The 12,617-nt window shown below is 41.0% G+C and overlaps 1 protein-coding gene across 1 annotated transcript in view; it reads left to right on the forward strand.

The window, feature by feature from the left end:
• Nucleotides 1-12,617, forward strand: part of ZBTB38 (zinc finger and BTB domain containing 38) — a 70,006-nt gene that overhangs the window by 17,055 nt on the left and 40,334 nt on the right. The window contains exon 5 of the mRNA XM_008586661.1: nt 270-626. The gene's annotated coding sequence lies outside the window, so the exon portion shown is untranslated. The remainder of the gene's footprint in view (nt 1-269; nt 627-12,617) is intronic.

Below are 12,617 nucleotides of genomic sequence, written 5' to 3' on the forward strand. Positions count from 1 at the left end.
TTTTTTTTAACAAAGCCAAAAAAACCCCATAAAACCCTAAAAACAAAAACAACAACAAAACTCTGCTACCAGATGGTGTCCCCTTTTCTTCTTGCATTTGCTGTCTTTTAAATAATGTATGTTGTATTGTTAATTAATGTGAATATCAAATTAAACACTTGAAACTTACATGTTTATTATGCAGGTAGGAGGCAAGGTGGAATCTATTTTTAACTCTTATGCACTCTGTTGTGTGCAAGCAACTTGGGTTCTCAAATTTGTATTTTCAGTGCTGGTATCAGTGGTTTGATTTTCAGCAAATGTGACAGTGGCCTTTGCAGTGGTCAGCTCCGAGCTTTGAACTCTCAGAGGAGGAATGGGAACAAATTCAATACACCACCTCCTTGGCTGCAGCCTCAGAGAAACCTTGGATGAGAAACTTCTTTTTTCAATCCTGTTTTCCTGTTGATAAATTCAGTTCTCGTGATCACAGTACATTCAAGCTGCGTATGATTTTTGTGTGTGTGTGACAATTGCATCTAAAACTTGTGAGCAAGAAGACGGAGAAATCAGTTGGTCTCCATCGCTTTACATAAAAATGGCTGAGTGTCTTGTCATGCTAGCCCTGCATTAAGTGATACACACAGGTAGGTTGAAATTTGCATGTTTTATAGATTTTTTTGAGCCATGCAATAAGAACACTAGATATATTAAAATATTTTTTTAAAATAAAAATTAAATAAGACAGTTGTAATCTTTTGAGGGGAGGGTATTAAATTGGATACCCTCTTCTATTCAGATACTACATAAATATGTAGCTTTTATAAACTTGTAAAATGATTCTGCTATAAAGTGAGATGATTCCTTTTTTAAAAAATCATATATATGATAGGTGTGGCGCCTTAAACAACAAAGAATTTTCTTAAAAGTCTGATGATTCTGCTGCATTTTAACTTAAAACTAAAAATAAATAGATTTCTGGAGATAATTTCAAAGAGCGCAAACAAGCTTAATAAGAAATATTTTAAATATTTAAATTTTAAGAAGCGGTCTTTAAACGTGTTATATGAAAGATGGAAATAAAAACTTATTTGCTTCTAAAATCAGTTTTAAGTAATATACAAAAATAAATACATTATTTGTATATATTTAATTTAGGGGGATGAGGAGTTAAAATTTTTAAAGGGGGAAATATTAAATATAGATGACTCTGTTAGAAGAAACAGAGCTTCACTAAATGAAACTGAGTCCCTAGAATGGTTCATTGCAGACCATACAGCTGTAGTTCTATAAGCACCAAATTCTGGCACTTTTCAAAATAATATTATGAGCTCTTTCCTATGAACTTAACTTCTCAATTATATTTTAGTTTCAAATTAACATGGGGCCAGTACCTGTTTCCTTGGCAACCAAATCGTATTTAAAAATGCAACAACAGATATGCAAAAGAATGTCTTAAAAAAAGAAACAAATGTTTAATGAAAATTTTACAGTTCTTTTTCCTTTTCATATAGAATCTGAACTGGTTTTAGACATTTTTAAATGCGGTCTTTAAGCCATAAAAATTAAGCCATATCTCTAAACACGTAAAGAAAGCTTGCACAGTGACAGCTTTTTTCTTCCTCCTTTGTGCTCTATACTTTCAAAATTAGGGTTTTTTTTCCCTAATATGCTCCAGAATGCAGGTCTAGGGTTGTGTACAGAGGTGTAGTTTCATTATCACGAGTTCACCAGCGCCACTGAAACAAAAGGTATTTCAGAAATTCTGAGAGTCAGAAAATGCTTATGCCCTTGCTTTCCCTGATCCCTCCATTGGTAACTTCAGAGCTCTCAATGGAGAAGGACCCAAGCCCCAGCCTACCCACCAATGACAAGTGCACGTCAAGCCTTTGTGGAAACGTCTTTGTAGGTGTGTTAGGAGGAAGATGTTGCCAAACCTGAAACCTCCCCAAGGTTTGATCCGATGTGAAGAACATTGAGATCCAAAACCGTCTGTGTAAATAGTTGCTTTTATTCTAGCAGTGTATCCAGTATTTTACAGCACTATCTGTAAAATCAAACCTCTTATGGGCTAAAATGTTGATGTTGTTGTTGTTGTATTATTGTTTTGAGGCCAACTAAAATATTTTGCTTGGAGTCTTTCTCTGGCTCAATTACATTAGAACATGATTCATCTCATAGTGATTTCGTTCTCCTCCGGGCTTGCCATGAAATATCATTCCTGCAACACCTTTTTTTTTTGTGGCTGTTCGGAAGCCATTTTCTTTCTTGCCTGTGACTTAAAATGACTAAGTACATTTTGAATGTAGTATCCATCAGAAGATCGTAAACCGAAGGGAAATGTCAGAAACCTGATTCAGTATTGTCTATTTATTTTAGTACCAGTAGCATTAACAGTTGCAGTAGGATCAAGCTAATTGTCATTCACTCTTGAGCAAATAATAAGCCAGGCATTTGTAATTAAAACGCTATTGCTATTCAGAAAGATTACAACTACGATGTCTTCTATTTTGATAGGCTAGTACAAATTAATCATTTTGAACCCATTTGAATCTTAATTACAAGATTAGGTCGATGCAATGCAATTGTTTTACCACAGAAATGAATGCCCAATGGATTCAAAAGTGTGTTTCTTCTTTATGAAATGCCAATCCTTTTGTTTTTAACTGAAGCGTGGTTGCATCATCTTGTAGATAGATTTTCATACCTAATGATTTTTTGTGTGTGTGGCATTATTCATTGATGTTACTCTTAGTCTCTCCTAAAAGAATTTTAAATACAATTCAAGGAGATAGAAAGCCAAATAAGATTTTTGAGAAGTACATTGTACCACTGTAATTCTAATGAATAGTCCAGTAGATGAAAGAATAATTATTATTTATTACTTAGTTGTGTTCCGCCTTAACAATTTGCCTTCATATTTCAAGGCAATGTTTTTACAAGGCACAAAGCTTTTCTAAACTTACCCATTTACAATTATTATTGGATTTTCTAGTTTAGCTGAAAATGTTTCCTGCCCAGGATGGAACTTACATCTTCTCATTGTTTAAAAGACTATGCTTAACCATTTGCACTTTTTGGCTCAGGTGTTTATACTGGGCAGGCCAGAGCAGGTGCCACAGGAAGAATGTGGCCAACAACTGTTTTGCTCTCACCAAAACAAAACAGGCAAATGTGTGGTTTTCTGCTTGAATGATTTGCAGTTTAAAATCCTCAACTCTTTTTTTTCTTTGGAGAATGGGAAATGTTTTTCTAAGCTTTAACTCAGGGGGAATATGGAGATTGCATCTCTTGCTACCAGAGTGATATTGATCTAACCCAACCATTTTTGTGGATCCCCTGTAAATGGACTAGTAGCCAGACCATGACTTAGAGCCTCTTCGCTGGTTGATATGTGAGAAGGATCTAAAGAAAGAGCTAGCACCTTTCTCTTTAGTACTAAATCATACTAAGGCTTTGAGTTCCTCGCACCATGTCGTTCATTCTAATAGCTCCTTTCCGAGGGAAATGCTGTTCTTAACAGCTCTCTTGGTAAACACTCAGCACATTTACTGAGCATCTACTCCATGCCAGGCTTATTCTAGGGCTGGAAATATGGTAATGCATAAGACAGACTGAGGCTTGCTTCTCACGGACATGCCTCTAATATGGTGGGGCAGGGGGTGGGGGAGTGGGCAAAAATAAATATGTAAACAAATAACTAAAGAAGACAAGTGCAAAAAAGAAACCAAAATAAAAATTTTAAAAGTGAAAGCGATGTGTTGGGGAGAGGAGTGCTGCTTTAGAATGGCAAGTCAGGGAAAGCCTTCGTGAGGAGGTGGCGTCTAAGCGGAGACCTGCGTGGTGAGAAGGTTCCAGCCAGATGAAGATGTCATGCGGGCATTACAGGCAGAGGAATGCTCATGCTCAAATTGCTCAAACTGCAGACTTTCCTTTCTTTGTGTAACTGTCACAATCTCAGAGCCAGGTCTGACAACTTCATGGGTTGAGCCTTACTTCGGTAACCTTCCTCCACAGTGAGAGGGTGTCCCGGGCCCCTGTGGTTGGTTTTAGCCAGTCATACTCCCAGAGTTTGGTGCCAGTCAGTGGGGACATTGCCTTTGACCCAGTCACCACCCTGAAACTGTCTAAGAAGGTACAGTGAAACTCCAGGCATTGCAGTCCTACGTGGTGATGAAATTCTGGCACAGATTTGGTGCCAACCCAAGAAATTGATAGAAGAAAGGCTTCCTGGAGCAAAGAAATTTCTGGAAAGCCGCTTTGTTTTTCATAAGAACCCCAGCATTTAAACTCATGGCAAAACATTGACATAGCCATTTAATTTTTTTCAAAGGCAAAATGGCAGAAGGGTTTGTCCCATATTGCCTATAGATCGTCTTTGTCCTAAAATGCCTCCCACCAGCGTGACGTTTTTTCAGATTTCACTAAAACAGTTCAGCTCTGCAGACATCTTTGCCTGCTGGTGGTTTCCTAAAGAACTTACTACTTAGAGTGATCTTTCTCTATTAGAGCAGATAGTGCTGAGTACATTCTCCTGAAGAACCAGAACTTTTTTATGCCTTTCAGGTTAGTCTGCTGATGAAGGTCAGAGAACAAGGGATAGGTTCACTATACAAGGTAGAAATTATAAGACTCTTCAAAGCCTTATGAACATGTCAGAAAGCATCTTCTAAAATTGATTCATAATTTAGCAGACTTTGCTTATCACAGTAGAGGTGGCCTAGCTGGCTCCTTATACTTAGTTTGGTTTTCAGTAGCCCTGAAACATTCCTCTGCATGAAGACAAGCTGGTTCTGGCCCTTTGTAGTAAAGTATTGCACATCAGTGGGGGAGGTGATTTCAGTAATTCAGTTAATTTCTTCAAGCATTTGAATCAGCTACTATGTGACGGACTGCTATAAGCTAGGCAGAATGAAATACAACATGGTCACTGTGAAATTCCAGTCCAGGTTCCCACACAAGACTATAGGCACAATTGTGTGTCTTTCCTGTTCCAGAAAGAAATTAGTGGCATGCTGTTCTCTTGGTGGCCCTTTATACTGCCCTGAAAGCCAGCTTCACTTTGGGGCTTCTCAGCCAATGGCAAGGACAGTTCTTCACTTGGACTTTGTGTTTTGGCCCCACCACCTTCCTGAGATGTCTTGGCTCCTAATAGGCCACCGTATGTCTGCCTGCCTTTCTCCAAGCTGGTCTGCCTGCATTGCCAGGTGACCTCAATAACGGCTGCCACTTTTGCATTCATGAGCAGATGTTAAGTTGAGAAGCCTTCAAATGCAAAAATTTGAATTTATGATACAGACAAGAGGTTTTTGCCTTTTTACCTTCCCTGGCTGACAATGAGGGTCTTCTTACTAGCTGTTCTGCAGGAAGCTTCTGGGCAGCAGGTAAATCTGAGACGAGTTCCCAAATCAATTGTCTTTGGTAGGCGATCCCAGCGTGACACTGCCATGGCCTAAACATCTCATTGACCATAAAATTACTCTTTTGATCTTATCATTCGTTTTTCATTTTTCTCTTAATAGCTTCCTTGCTTCTGCAGCTACTCCTGCTCAGGGTTCAAGACTAGCACCTTTGTCTACCCTCACTATGTTTGGCCTGTGGAGGGAGTTTGTTTTCTGGTGCTGCTTTGTTTTTAAAATGTGTAAATATTCTTTCGGTGTTCATGAAAGGCAGTGAGAGCTTTCATTATTTGCTTTATATAATAAAATAACCCTCTTCCTTACCCCATGGTCATCGCTGCCAAATGGATATTTTGAAATTTCTTTTCCTTTTGCCTGCTAAAATCTCCTACCCTGTCTGAGGCCTTGCTCTAATTAAGGCCTAACAGTCCTGCCCATCTTCCCCAGTGCTGAGCATGACGTGAAGTCCCTGCCCCGAGGGCCTTACAAGCCAGTGAGACGAGAAAACAAAAGCCACCAGCTGAGAATGTGGTTAAATCCCAGAAGGGCAGTGCCCTTGTAATTTTTCCCCCCTTTTCTCTTGTTTCCTGAGCTGAGGAAGGGAAAAGGAGAACCTTTAGTAAGGAAAGGAAGGAACTACGCCATGGAAAGATTCTCTAAAATACGCAGGGTACTGGGGAAGCAATGTGGAAGAGAATGGGGTGGTCGTCTGGGAAGCAAAATGGGGAGACGGCTGCAGACTGAGAGGGCAGCAAGGGGGCAGGGTGGGGGTGCAGAAGATAAGAAAGAGGGAACAAAGGGCACAGTCAGAGGCAGCCTGGGCGAACAAAAGGAGATGCTGCTTTGCTGCACCCTGAAGCTGGGGGCGAGGGTACAAGGCAGAAAGTGGGAAGGGGTTGTAACTAGAAAAAGGAGGCTCAGGCAAGCCCCCAAATGCAGGCCGCAGGCCTGCGATGTAAAACGGGGTGCTGTGATGTTCTGTCTGGCTTCAATTGTAATGTTGGCCTTGCCCCTTAATTGTCCCACGTTGCCCAAAGTGAAGAGCCCACAGATTGATGTCCTTAAAGGTAATTTATCCCAGAGTCTTATGTAGTTTCTGTTTCCATCCCAAGGCTCCTATTCTACGTGCTGAGGATGCCAGAGAGCCCCTGACTCCCCCATTCCTCTACTAGATCTGGACTAAACTTGAAATGAGCGGACTTGTTATACATTCTGTGACCAAGAGCTTTCAGTCTTCTTCAAAGCGCAGACTGGACATCTACCCAAAATACCTGCAGCGAGCTGCAGATTTTAGAAATTCTTTTTCCTGGAGTCAGGTTGCCCAGGGCAGGCATGCTGCTCTGCTTTTGGAGCCCCCAAAGCCTTCCTCTTCCTTCCTTCATCCTCACCAGTATATCCAGCCCCTGGTCTGAGTGCCTGGTGAGCAGTTCTGATCAGTGGATATTCTGATCATTTGAATTCCTGTTCTACAGGAGAACCATGCCTGGGTGGCACAGGAGCACTTAGCATTGCCATCAGCCCTGTACTTCTTGCTTAGCTCTTATGGGAATTCGAACCACAGACTTCAGAGAAGACCATAGCCCAGAGAAGATGTGACTTCTCAGGTCGCTCAGAGTTAAGTTGGGAGAACTATGCGTCAGTACAGTTCTCTTTCTGCTAAACCAAACTGCCTTTAGGTCACAGGGGGAGCCCAATTCTAAACCAGGGGCTGGCAAGCTTTCTTTTTAATGGATCAGATAGTAAATACTTTAGGTGTCAGAAGACAAAATCTCAACAAATTGTGTTCAAAAATCAAATTGGTTTTTATTAGTAATTCATGAATCAGGCAATAAGTACCCCATCTATAAAAAATAGAAAAGTGAGGGCCGGCCCGGTGGCGCACTGCTACAGTGCGCCGCTTGGGAGCGTGGTGGCGCTCCCGCCGAGGGTTCGGATCCCACATACAGACCGGCCGCTCACTGGCTGAGCGAAGTGTGGGCGCGACACCGAGGGTTGCGATCCCGTTGCCAGTCCCGGTCCGGTACGGGCGCAACACTGAGGGTTGCGATCCCGTTGCCGGTCCCAGTCCAGTACGGGCGCAACACTGAAGGTTGTGATCCGTTGCCGGTCACGAAAAAAGACAAAAAAAAATAGAAAAGTGCCCCATTGGGCATAGGAGAATGGTGGATTTTTGTAAGATAGCTTGAACAGTAACAAGGAAACAGCATCATATAAAAAATAGATTGGATAACATCAGTTTACTTCAGGCTACCTTCCTTATAAGGGTTAAAGCAGAGGGGACTTCGTTATCATGCTGGTTAAAACTGAGCCTAGTGCAGGAGCTCGGTCCAAATCAATGGCTTCCCATAAATTTTATTTAACATAGAGTTGAGGCAAAACTGAGCATATTATGTAGGTATTAATATAACAAGAGAGAAAGAAAGCTTCCACAAATTTTGCATTGATGAAATCCAAAATATAACAATATATAATATTAAGTATAATAATCATGATAGATATACTGCCATAGATAACAGAAGTGAAAGACTGTGACTGTGTCTCAATAAAGCTTTACTCAAGGACACTGAAATTTGAGTTTTATACGATTTTCATGTCATAAAATACTCTTTTTTAAATTTTTTTCCCCAATCATTTAAGAATGTAAAAACCATGACTTAGCTTGTGGGCCATACAAAAACAGGTGGTGAGCCAGATCTGACTTGATGGCCGTAGTTTATGGACCCATTTTCTAAATAAAAATCTGCTAACTGGGGACCCATTGGCCAGATCCACTCCCCATGTGAATTTTGTTTGACTTCTAACAATATTTTTAGTTGAATTAGTTGCCAGTGTTTCTGTTTTCTAATTTTTAATTGTTTTACCTTTTTTTTTTTTTAAATAAAAGCAATATATAATTACTGTAAGATAATCTGGAATGTTAATATTTTGGCATGTATCCTGTAGTGACATTTTTTAATAGTTGAAACATTTTGCAGACAAATTGTATATCTTCTTCTTATCCACTTAATATTATAGCATAAACATTTCATAACATTTAAAGACTTTTATTAACATAATCTTTTAAAACTTTGCTATGAAAATCTTAAACATATGTAGAAGAAAAGAGACTAGTTTAACAAAGCCCCCATTCTTGGACATGTTAACAGCTGGCCAGTCTTGTTTCAGGTAAATTCCCTCCCGTATTGTTTTGAAGCAAATCCCAGATATATCATTCTCAAAATATTCTCTAAATATTTCAGAATGATTTTTCTAAAATGTAAGGATTCTAAGAGAAAGCCTTTTTTCTTAGGAAAGAAATGTTGAAATATTAAGGAATAAAAGAGAAAAATGTCTATAATTTTCAAATGGTTCAGGAAAAAGATAGATGATAGAGATCTGAGAGGAGAGTACACAGGAGTTCTTTGCACTATTGTTGCAACTCTTCCATAAGATTGAAATATTTATAAATAAAAATTTTTAATACATGTAGATTACTGAAAAACTACATTTAAAAAATTGTGGATTACGGGCCGGCCCGGTGGCGCACTGCTACAGTGCGCCGCTTGGGAGTGCGGCGGTGCTCCCGCCGAGGGTTCGGATCCCACATATAGACCGGTTCCCACTCACTGGCTGAGCGAGGTGCGGGTGCAGCACTGAGGGTTGCGATCCCGTTGCCGGTCCCGGTCCGGTACGGGCACGACACTGAGGGTTGCGGTCCGTTGCCGGACACGAAAAAAGACAAAAAGGAAAAAAAAATTGTGGATTACTAAAAAAGAAAAGTGACCACAGTACCATACCACACCAACCAATAACGATAATTCTTTAATAACATAAACTATCAGAATCAGCATTCAAACTTATCTAATTTAGGCCATTTTTAAAGAAAAACAATTTGTTCAAAGCACAATCCCAAATACGGTTTATACAGTGCAACCAATATTCTCTCTCTCTTTTATCCTTGCTATTGCTATACAAACTTTTGTTGAACACATAGTTTGTTTGACCGTAGTTTCCCCCAGTCTGAAATTGGATGATTGCGTCTCTTGGTGTTGTTTTACATGTTCCTCTGTCTCAGAGATTTCTTGTAAATTGGTAGTTACATCTAGAGGATTAATCATATTCAGGTTTCTTTTTTTTTTTTTTTTTTTAAGCCACAGATTTTGGCTTCATTGGGAAATTCTGCAGATCTGGCATTGCCCCCTGGCAACAACTGGTATGGGGCTGGGTATCGGCCATCCCCATTCCCCACCTCCTGCCCCCATCTATGTGACATGAATTCTCCAGTAGGCCCCAGTTCACAGGACTTCCGATGAGCAGTTTCACACATTTATCTTCCTGGTTCCCACAGGCATCCAAAATTGACATTCCTGTTCTAAACATTGCCTCTTCAGGGGCTTTGGGAGACGTCAGCACAACATCACACACAACAAGAGGCCTTTCAGGAATGTGGTGGACATTCTCACGTCCAGTGAAAATGATTTGGACTGGGACTTCCTTAAAATGCTTGAAGAGAAAGAGATAAGCAGCCATATGAGGGAAGCTGAGTGATAGAATTTGGTGAAAGCTCAGGATGAGGGAGAGAAAAAAAGTAAAACTGTAAATTAAATTAACAGAGTGCTGTGAGTATGGGAGGCGGAATGAGTTACAGATTCCTAACATGTGGTTGCAAACAAAGGAAGCAAGGGGGTTTAACAGAGACAGCACTTTAGTTTTCATATGACATTACAATAATATTAAAACCTTAAAAACAAAGAGAAGAGGGTAGTAAATGCTATATCGGCCAATAGTGCTAGTCAGAAAGGTCAAGCAGGCAGTTGTAACATAACAAAAATCTGTGTGGGGATTAAATGAAATGAGGTAGAATACGAGGAAAGCCTCCTAGAAAGTGGCCCTGGAAAAGGATCGGGAGCCATGCTGTGGGGGTGATGAAAACTGGTAGAAATTTAAGAGAGAAGAGAACCTTGAAATTCTTGGGATTTTTTTCTCATTTGCAATTGTATTGAAAGGAAAAGTATTATAAAGATAGAGAAAATACATCATGTTTAGTTGTTTTGAAAAGAATAAACTTTTACAGAAAAGAATATAATTATGACAAGTTGGGACGTTCCTGGAAATTTCCAGATAGTTCCCCATACTCAGAAGAATGATTAAGAGAGAGAATCTGTGACTGGTTATGAGGAAGGATGGAAAATTTTGAAGGACGGGCTGATTATGTAAGTTTTAGGCTGTGGTGTTTAAAACTGTTGCCGTGATATTTTAGAGATTAATAACAATTTGGGGAAATCTACTCGCTTCTGAAGAAACATTTGGCTCTAATGAGAAAGAAATGCCACTGTTTGTGAACTGCCAAGTGGATGTAAGGAGCCATTCACTTGCTAAGCCTCTTAGGAAAGCCAGAGCGGATTTCACCCTTAACAAGCTGTTGACAGTGTCTGATCAAGGTACCACCTGGAACATGCTAACAGTACAAGACAGTGGACTATAGGGTCAGACTTGTGTTTAAATCTCTCTCTGTCACTCACCATGTGACTCTGGCAGATAACCCATGGAAAATTTCTAAGTACCAAAAGCTGCTTTACACACAGTAGCTATGATTCTCACTGCTTGGATGGTAGGAACTTAGAACTCTGAATACTTAACTTTCAGTACTAACAACAGCCACAACAGCTTGCAACTATAGAGCACTTACTGTGTGCCAGGTACTATTGTAAATGCTTCACATGTATTATCTCATCTAATTCTCAAAAAGCCCTACAAGGTAGGCACTAATATGAAAATTAGTCCCATTTTACAGATGAGGAAGCCAAGGCCCAGGGAGGTTAAGCAACTTGGCTAAAGTGGCCTTGTAAGCAACAAAGCTGGGTTTTAAACCCAGGCAAGCTGAGTCTAGAGGCCACATGGCCTTGCTCCACCAACTTCCCCACTCCCCTCCAATCACAGGGGAGTACAAAGAACAATACTGAGTACTGGCACTTTCCAGCTCTGTTTCCTAATCCAGGTGCCTCTATTTTCTTGCAGGTCTTTGAAGAATTTTCAGAGTTTCCAAAAGCCTCATTGGAAACATATAAGCATGCAATTAGACCACAAGTTCCTTTAGGTTAATCCACTATTAACGACAGGTGAGCTCAGGTTTGTGAGCTCAGGTTTTGTGGAAGCTCTGATTGGCAGTTACATACACAAAAACATTGCAAGTTTTTGTTTTTAAACTGGGAAGAAGAATCATTACTTAATAAGTGCAATTTAGTGGAGTAGATCTTTCTGAAGGTGTGGCCTATGGAGAGAAAATAAAGTGTGCTTGGCATTGAGGAGGTTGGGAACTGTTAGTGTACGTGTGTATATGCATGTTGCCCAACCTGTCAGCCTTCAAAACTCTGCCTTTATTTTAAAATCATATGATTCTTTAATTTCCCTTGGGGTCAATATATTTTTCTTTCATTATTTAAAATGTTTTACTGGCTTTGTATTTGATATTGGAATCTACCTTATTCATCAGAATGGTCACATAGGTAAAACATGGTCAGAAACTGCGATGCAGAAGGCAAGCGCTGCGTTCCAGGCCCAAAACAGGATGTTAGGTCGTGCAAAGAACAAACCTTTTAATCCTTTTAAGTTGTAGCCTGGGAGTGAATTTTTTCCTAAAGAAAACATTTAAAGTAAGACTCAATACATCAAAACACAGGGAACATGGATGACTTTAAAACAATCGAACAAAACGTACTGCCTTGGCGCACGAGCTGCCAGCTCCACAAGGCGAGTCTGTGGCGGGCCCTCCGCACGTACTTGTTCAGTGGACAGCCCCTGGGTCGAGGGAAAAATCCCAGGGGGCCGTCAGTGCCCTTTCTTCAGAAAGAGGATCGGGTCTTTTGCGTGAAATAGTTTTCACTATTTCAATACCACGCTGGGAAAATCAGTCTAGGCCTCCTGAAAACTCTGGTAAAGCCCAGGTGACACCCTATTCCTGAGAATTTGATGCAGTCAAAACCGCACAGGACTTGCTTGGAATCCTGCTCCTCTCTCAAGCGTGCGGGGTCTGGATCGGGAGCCCAGGGCCCTTTCTGCGGACTCGGGCCTCGTGTGACAGTTACGGGGCTCTGTGGCCCTTGGAGCCCTAAGCGGGTGGTTCCCCGGAGGAGGCTGAGGCCGCTGCCTCTTGGCGGGGCCTGGGGCCCCGTGGGCCCGCGGTGAGTCCCGCCGCCCTCCCGAGGCCTCGTCCTCGGCCTGGCGGTCCCGCGGCTCCCCAGCCCGCGCGCCGAGGGTCGG

This window comes from Galeopterus variegatus, unplaced genomic scaffold, assembly GCF_000696425.1.
Source record: "Galeopterus variegatus unplaced genomic scaffold, G_variegatus-3.0.2 Scaffold111, whole genome shotgun sequence".
Classification (NCBI taxonomy): Eukaryota; Metazoa; Chordata; class Mammalia; order Dermoptera; family Cynocephalidae; genus Galeopterus; species Galeopterus variegatus.